The sequence below is a fragment of the Oncorhynchus masou genome, chromosome 25 (assembly GCF_036934945.1).
Source record: "Oncorhynchus masou masou isolate Uvic2021 chromosome 25, UVic_Omas_1.1, whole genome shotgun sequence".
Classification (NCBI taxonomy): domain Eukaryota; kingdom Metazoa; phylum Chordata; class Actinopteri; order Salmoniformes; family Salmonidae; genus Oncorhynchus; species Oncorhynchus masou.
Genome location: NC_088236.1, coordinates 28,979,739 through 28,988,953, shown reverse-complemented (window position 1 = coordinate 28,988,953; position 9,215 = coordinate 28,979,739). Strand labels below are relative to the sequence as shown.

Sequence of the window (9,215 nt, the reverse complement as noted above, 5' to 3'; positions counted from 1 at the left end):
TTCACAAGGTCCTTTGCTGCTGTTCTGGGATTGATTTGCACTTTTCGAACTGAAGTACGTTCATCTCTAGGAGACGGAACGCGTCTCCTTCCTGAGCGTTATGATGGCTGGGTGGTCCCATGGTGTTTAACTTGCGTACTATTGTTTGTACAGATGAAAGTGGTACCTTCAGGCATTTGGAAATTGCTCCCAAGGATGAACCAGACTTGTGGATGGCTACAATTTTTTTTCTGAGGTCTTGGCTAATTTCTTTTGATGTTCCCATGATGTCAAGCAAAGAGGCACTGAGTTTGAAGGTAGGCCTTGAAATACATCCACAGGTACACCTCCAATTGACTCAAATGATGTCAATTAGCCAGAAGTCCAGAAGCTTCTGAAGCTATGGCATCATTATCTGCAATTTTCCAAGCTGTTTAAAGGCACAGTCAACTTAGTGCATATAAACTTCTGACCCACTGGAATTGTGATACAGTGAAATAGTCTGTCTGTAAACAATTGTTGAAAAAATGACTTGTGTCATGCACAAAGTAGATGTCCTAACCGACTTGCCAAAACTATAGTTTGTTAACAAGAAATTTGTGGAGTGGTTGAAAAACGAGTTTTAATGACTCCAACCTAAGTGTATGTAAACTTCTGACTTCAACTGTACATTTTTTTTTGGGGGGGGGGGGGGGGGCTTTTTAAAATGTCTGTTTGGTCATGGCAGGAGCTTTGTTCCTCTAGCAGTTATTTCCTTTGGCTTGTGAAGTGTCTCTGTGAATAGATGTCTGATCACCAAACACTTTCGCACCTCACTGAGGCATTGAGAGCCTTGAGATTTATTGACCACTGCGTTGCTCATGCCTACTCTGTTCGGTCTCAGACTGAACCTTAAGACTTTTTCATAGATCCTCTTGAAAAATGGTCTTAAGAAGTAGTAGACTACAGGATCCAGCATGCTATTTAAGTAGGTCAGACTGATGGTGATATAGAATGCAGTTTCAAGTCCTTTTTGCTATCGGTGGAAGCAGTTCCTGTGTTCTTCATCCAGATCAGTAGCCGTGTGATGTTGCTTGGGAGGACGCAGAATCTACTGATTCCTAGGCACAGATGCACTTGGTGCATCCTAGCCGCCTTGTCCAGACGGCTCGCCCGCAGCTAGACTGAGATCTGCTTGATGCAGAAGACCATGATCCCAAGAGATACCAGGAACCCCAGAAAGAACACAGCATTGTGCAGTTTGTTCTTGTTGGTGAGAGTTGATCAGGAAGTGTGAGCTCAGGTAGATCCTGAGGACCCACAGGCTAACTGCACCACTCACTGCCTGAGAGGCTCATGGAGTTGAATGGGTGGTGGGGATGGTCCACACGCATGTACCTGTCCAGTGTTACAGGAAGAAAACAACACTTTCTCCACGATTTATATCCAACATGAAGAGGGACATACGACAGGGTTTCTCCAAGTTTCCAGTCCATCCCTGAGATTTAGTAGCTGGAAGGGCAGGGCTATGTTCAGCAGGAAGACAGTGATGCTCTTCCAGGGCTTCAGGTGGAAGCAGAATATCCAGAGAGCCAGGCCGTTACCAAGGACACCCAGAACAAATTCCAGCAACAGCAGTGGGTCAGCACCCTGGTGAGGTCGCCCTCAACTACACAGCCTCCCATTATTGATAGTTAGTCCTCTGCTTCTGTCGCACTATTAGATTACACAGACAAATTTATATTTTACACTTTGTCTATGTGGTCATTGTAATGCAAAAAACAATCATCCTTTTTGTAGCATCTGAAGAGAAGGTCAAGACAACCAACACCCATGAGACGTCAGCTCCTAAATCGTTAACCGAAGAGCCTAAAGAAATTCCTATCAAAATTATATGTAGTGATTCTTGTGTCCAGTAGTTTGTCTCTGAAAGGAAAGTAATCTGTGACAGTTGATAGACTAGCAGGACAAGACAGGGGTGGATACATGCTCAGTTTCCCTCTGTGTACAGAGAAAATCTGCTGTGTTGTGACATCAACACATTTTTGTGTCTGTATAGAGTTAGTTGGATTACATGGGTGTGACTTCAAACTTGCCAAACTAGCAACTTCATGTCTACGCATGCGTTTGGTTGTCGTGTGTGTCTCTTGTTTAAAATCTTTCTACCCCCTCACCTAGTTTGTGTAAACTACAGGTCTTAAGTAAATTGTCTTTAAGGCAAGTCCTGTTTATGAGAACAACTCATAAAGACTTGTGGCATTGTTTATTGTTTTGATTTGATATTCTGTTTGTTGTGTCTAGGTTGGCTCCCCAAATTTATTGGAATATTTCAAAGCAAATTCTATCTAAAATATATATATTTTTAAATTACCCAAAAATTCATAAAGTTTGGCAAAAGCCAGGCAAAAAAAACATTTAAGATCTAGTGTTCATAGATGTGGATAATTTCTCATGTTTTGTTTAACAATACTGCTTTCTAGTGCGTAAACTGCACTTTCACAGTTAATCACTGCAATGCTGAAGATGGCCACCATTTTTCCCACACCCCAGAATCTTTCTTTAGTCATATTTTTGTGAATTTAGCAAAGCTGACAATTTACTTTAAATTACAATTCCTAAGTAGTCTTGCATGTACCAGAACGGCTCATAGAAGTAGGAGCTTATCTTCTGTTTCTGTGGCGTGAGGAAGCTTGATGTTCAAGTACACCACCTGGATAGGACACAGGTCCTTACCCCCATTTATCTCCTTTGGCGGAGTGCCAAGCAGAGACTCATCGGGTCCCATTTTTACAGTCTTTGGTATGACTTGGCCGGTGATCGAACTCCCAACCTTCCAAACTTAGGGCTGACACTAACCAAAAGGCCACTGAATTAGGAATTTTAGTGTAGGTTTATAGGAGTTGCTCATATTTCAGAGACAGGCCTACACATAACTGCCAATGTGAAGACTTTTTAGTAATCGAGCGACAAGGTATATTGAAAGAAGGTGCTTCCACACAGGTGTGGTTCCCAGTGACGTGTATTCATGGATGCCAAGGAAAGTTGGGCTTCCCCCAAAAATGGACAAATAAACATACCAAATAATTTAGCTTTTGTCTCTGTTTCATAAATTTCCTTCTAGTCGCAAAAGGCTGAATGGATCTCACCGGCAAAAGCATCGGAGTGAACAAAACAGTTGCACTCTGGGGGGAAAAAAAGTTAATTGTTTTGTGTTGTCCTCTGGTAGATAACTAAAAATGTCCCTTTTCTAAATTAGCCATGGATGGAGATAGGGTTTTGGACTTGTCGTTTTACTTAATTCTCCGTACTGGCCAATAATTATAATGGCGATTTACTGATCCATCCACAAATTCATACATTGTGCCCCTGGCCTGAGAAGATGAAGTTCAACATGTAGCTAGATATATATATTTAACCTCTTAAGGATCCTCCCCTTTTTTAATTTGTACATTTTCGGCCAAAATGACACACCCAAATCTAACTGCCTGTAACTCAGGCCCTGAAGCAAGGATTTGCATATTCTTGGTACAATTTGAAAGGAAACACTTAAGTTTGCGGAAATGTTAAAGTAATGTATGCGAATATAACACAATAGATCTGGTAAAAGATAATTCAAAACATAGCCCTGCCCTTCCAGCAAACAACCATTCTTTTTTTTTTTTTTTACCATCTTTGCAAGAGAGGCCATAATGCAAGAGAGGCCATAATGCATTATTCTAGCCCAGGTGCAATTTAAACTTTTCCACTAGGTGGCATCAGTGTATGTGCAACGTTTTAGACTGATCCAATGAACCATTACATTTCCGTTCAAACTTTTGTATCAATACTGCCCAAATGTGCCTAATTTGTTTATTAATAACTTCATGTTCAAAACTGTTCTCTCTCTCCTCAAACAATAGCATGGTATTCTTTCACTGTAATAGCTACTGTAAATTGGACAGTGCAGTTTGCTTACATTTTGGTTAATCTTTCTGCCAATATCAGGTATGTTGATGTCCTGGGAAATGTTCTTGTTACTTGCAACCTCATGCTAATTGCATTAGCCTACGTTAGCTCAACCGTTCTGTGGACGTGACACCGATCCCAAAGAAGCTTTAACTAGGCAAGTCAGTTAAGAACAAATTCTTATTTACAATGATGGCCAAACCATCCCCTAACCTGGACAATTGTGTGCCGCCCTATGGGACTCTCAATCACGGCTGGGTGTGATACAGCCCGGGATCGAACCCAGGTCTGTAGTGACGCCTCTAGCACTGCAATCCAGAGCCTTAGACTGCTGCACCAATCGGTCCCCCAAAAATGTATTATGGTAATGTTAACTAGCTGGCCTGGCACATCATTGCCCATGGTAGCCCAGTGGTTAGAGCATTGGACTAGTAACCGAGAGGTTGCTAGATCGAATCCCTGAGCTGACAAGGTAAAAATCTGTCGTTCTGCCCCTGAACAAGGCAGTTAGCCCAGGAACAGTAGGTTATCATTGAAAATAAGAATTTGTGCCTAGTTAAAATAAAAATAAGTAAGTGGGTTAGTGAGTAAGCATTTTAGAATTTATTCTGCCACTGTCGGCTCATTGTCTCTGCCTTAAGCCTATATATCACGGTGTCAAGGCATATGAACTAACCGGTTATCGAGCAAGCAACGCAATTATCGCAACGCAAGTTGTGATATGGCTTTATTTTTACATATGGCTTCCCCAGTGATTTTACCCATGCACCGCTACTGGTGGTTTCGGAGTTAAGTAATTAATATCCCATCATGCTTAAGCTTAGTGTGTGCTTCCCAGTCAAAACTGTTTGCATATATTATGACGTTTTTGTGTTCGGCTGTTCAAGCACACAAATTTTCTTCTTGAGTCTAGTCGAAGTTCAGTAGCCAACGTCTACGCCCCTTCGTCGGTGATTGGTCAACAGTAGGGGTTCTTCAGTTAAATTTTTTTGTCATTCTACGAGCAATTTTTTTTCCCTTGCAAAAATACTGCACAAAACATCTGTTAGATGTAAAATTTCACGACTAAGACCTAGCAAAAACGTCAATTGATGATAAATCACAATCTGTTTTTGATTAATTGACTTTTAAAGTAGTTAGACTAAACATTAGACTCAATTCTAATTATATATGTTGGATCATCAACTGTACAGAGGAGACTGCGTGAATCAGGCCTTCATGGTTGAACTGCTGCAAAGAAACCACTACTAAAGGACACCAATAAGAATCACGAGCAATGGACATTAGACCGGTGGAAATCTGTCCTTTTGGTCTGAGTCCAAATTTGAGATTTTTGGTTCCAACAGACCCTGTCTTTGTGAGATGCAGAATAGATGAGTGGGTGTTCTCCGCATGTGTGGTTCCCACCATGAAGCATGGAGGAGTACAGTGCCTTGCGAAAGTATTCGGCCCCCTTGAACTTTGCGACCTTTTGCCACATTTCAGGCTTCAAACATAAAGATATAAAATTGTATTTTTTTGTGAAGAAATCAACAACAAGTGGCAATCATGAAGTGGAACGACATTTATTGGATATTTCAAACTTTTTTATCAAATCAAAAACTGAAAAATTGGGCGTGCAAAATTATTCAGCCCCCTTAAGTTAATACTTTGTAGCGCCACCTTTTGCTGTGATTACAGCTGTAAGTCGCTTGGGGTATGTCTCTATCAGTTTTGCACATCGAGAGACTGAAATTTTTTCCCATTCCTCCTTGCAAAACAGCTCGAGCTCAGTGAGGTTGGATGGAGAGCATTTGTGAACAGCAGTTTTCAATTTCCACAGATTCTCGATTGGATTCAGGTCTGGACTTTGACTTGGCCATTCTAACACCTGGATATGTTTATTTTTGAACCATTCCATTGTAGATTTTGCTTTATGTTTTGGATCATTGTCTTGTTGGAAGACAAATCTCCGTCCCAGTCTCAGGTCTTTTGCAGACTCCATCAGGTTTTCTTCCAGAATGGTCCTATATTTGGCTCCATCCATCTTCCCATCAATTTTAACCATCTTCCCTGTCCCTGCTGAAGAAAAGCTGGCCCAAACCATGATGCTGCCGCCACCATGTTTGGCAGTGGGGATGGTGTGGTCAGGGTGATGAGCTGTGTTGCTTTTACGCCAAACATAACGTTTTGCATTGTTGCCAAAAAGTTCAATTTTGGTTTCATCTGACCAGAGCACCTTCTTCCACATGTTTGGTGTGTCTCCCAGGTGGCTTGTGGCAAACTTTAAGCGACACTTTTTATGGATATCTTTAAGAAATGGCTTTCTTCTTGCCACTCTTCCATAAAGGCCAGATTTGTGCAATATACGACTGATTGTTGTCCTATGGACAGAGTCTCACACCTCAGCTGTAGATCTCTGCAGTTCATCCAGAGTGATCATGGGCCTCTTGGCTGCATCTCCGATCAGTCTTCTCCTTGTATGAGCTGAAAGTTTAGAGAGAAGGCCAGGTCTTGGTAGATTTGCAGTGGTCTGATACTCCTTCCATTTCAATATTATCGCTTGCACAGTGCTCCTTGGGATGTTTAAAGCTTGGGAAATCTTTTTGTATCCAAATCCGGCTTTAAACTTCTTCACAACAGTATCTCGGACCTGTCTGGTGTGTTCCTTGTTCTTCATGATGCTCTCTGCGCTTTTAACGGACCTCTGAGACTATCACAGTGCAGGTGCATTTATACGGAGACTTGATTACACACAGGTGGATTGTATTTATCATCATTAGTCATTTAAGTCAACATTGGATCATTCAGAGATCCTCACTGAACTTCTGGAGAGAGTTTGCTGCACTGAAAGTAAAGGGGCTGAATAATTTTGCACGCCCAATTTTTCAGTTTTTGATTTGTTATAAAAGTTTGAAATATCCAATAAATGTCGTTCCACTTCATGATTGTGTCCCACTTGTTGTTGATTCTTCACAAAAAAATACAGTTTTATATCTTTATGTTTGAAGCCTGAAATGTGGCAAAAGGTCGCAAAGTTCAAGGGGGCCGAATACTTTCGCAAGGCACTGTAGGTGTGACTGTATGGGGGTGCTTTGCTGATGACACTGTCGGTTAATTATTTTCAAATTCAAGGAACACTTAACCAGCATGGCTACCACAGCATTCTGCAGCCATACGCCAAACGCACCTGGTTTGTGCTTAGTCCCACTATCATTTGTTTTTCAACAGGACAATGACCCAAAACATACCTCCAGGCTGTGTAAGGGCTATTGCGTGCTGCATCAAATAACCTGGCCTCCGCAATCACCTGACCTCAAACCCAATTGAGATGGTTTTGGATGAGTTGGACTGCGGGGTGAAGGAAAAGCAGCCAATAAATGTAAAGCATATATGGGAACTCCTTTCACGAATGTAGAATATAGTAAAAATGAAAGCCTGATTCACGCAGTTGCCTTTGAACAGTTGATGTTGAGATGTCTGTTACTTGAACTCTGAAGCATTTATTTGGGCTGCAATTTCTGAGGCTGGTAACTCCTAATGAGGTAACTCTGGGTCTTCCTTTCCTGTGGCGGTCCTCATGAGAGCCAGTTTTAGAGCTTGATGGTTTTTGCGACAACTCTTGAAGAAACTTAAAAAGTTCTTGAAATGTTCCATATTGACATACCTTAATTTCTTAAGAATGGTGGACTGTTATTTCTCTTTGCTTATTTGAGCTGTTCTTGTCATAATATGGACTTGGTCTTTTTACCAAACAGGGCTATCTACTGTATACCACCCCTACCTTGTTCCTAGTCGCTCCTCAGCCTCCAAAACCTTATCCATTCTGATATCCTGCTCAAACATTGCAAACTCATAATTTGCCCCTATCAGCTCACAACTGTTTTTCAGTCTGATGCCTGTTTGGTTTTGGTGTGTTTACCACTCTCAAATACCATCCTCAGCTTCCTTTATTTCACAACCACACACTCTATTCTATAGGAGGTTGTCCTCTCTCTTTGTGTCAATGGTCTGAAAGTATGAATCCCTCTCAGATATCACTGAAGGTTACTATCTTTGTGCATTTCAAGGCAATTTCAAGAAGCTATTTACCTTACCTGGCACTTCCTTTTACTTACAACTCTGTTCTGCATTGTGTGCATATGGAGGTTCTTGGCAAAAATAGTCTATCCATCCTATCCACAAATTATTTATTCATAGTACACAGGGACTGGTCTCTAAATCACATTCTCTGCTAGTTAAATGACTCATAAACCAATCCCTTCCCATGCATCATGGAAAAAATACCTTTCCGTATGTAGTACTGTGACAAATTGGACCAGAGTTTGTTCCAACATATCAATTTCATCAAGAAACTCCAACCACTGTTTGTCTTGTCACTTGTTTTACTGTCCATGTGTACTTTTCTTTTTTTGTACATTATTAAAAATTAAAGCATTTCATAATTGTATTCTAGTATTCATAACTTGAAGAAACAAATGCATATCTCCACTCATTCATGTGAACTGCAATGAGACACTCTGGACTCTTAAGTTAAGGAAATGTATAAAATAGTTCTTACATCATCTAAGGCTGCATAATCTACTGGAGGGTTATACATAAGGATTTGTAGACATGCTTGTTCACAGGAGGGTGGGTGGAGCAAAATCAAGGAAGTGGGAAGGACCATCTGCTCTCCTTTTTTGAAGTCTTGAGCAGCCCTATTCTCAAAAAATAATTATTTGTAGCCATAGCTTACCAGGCCAGAGGAGGAATGTGTGGGAGCCAGTTTTTCCTGTGGTGCAAGCAGACCTCTGCTGGCTTTTTTGTTCTCCTGAAGTCATGTGATCTTTCCTGTTTCCCACACCTGCATACTCTACTCTGAAGTGTTATAGTTCCCACTCCACCCGGTGCAATGAACATGAAAGTCCTGTCCTGCGACCATGAATATGTTTAATTAGCAGACAGGCTCTAATGACACCGTGGTTGGATCACAAGAAGTTCATCTTTAAACCTATGCAGAATATGTTTTGTTTTCTGAATTTTTACAATGAGTATTTTTGTATTTGAATCTGGCGCTCTGCAATCTCACTGGATGTTGGCCAGATGGGACGCTAGCATCCCACATACCCCAGAGAGGATAAGGAAACTTAGGGATGACATGCCAGCAACAAACGCTGACACTACACATCCAAGTAAATCTGACAAAATTTTGGAAGACAACAATTGTACTTTTGAATTCTGTGTGGAAGAAGTGGAAAAAATTATTGTTGTCTATCAACAGTGACAAGCCACCGGAGCCCAACAATCTGGATTGAAAATGACTAAGGATAATAGCAGACGATATTGCCACT

General features: G+C 41.1%; 1 pseudogene; it reads right to left on the bottom strand.

Moving 5' to 3' along the window:
• Positions 1-697: 697 nt before the first annotated feature.
• Positions 698-2,743, bottom strand: LOC135513614 (hydroxycarboxylic acid receptor 1-like; annotated as a pseudogene).
• Positions 2,744-9,215: the final 6,472 nt, after the last annotated feature.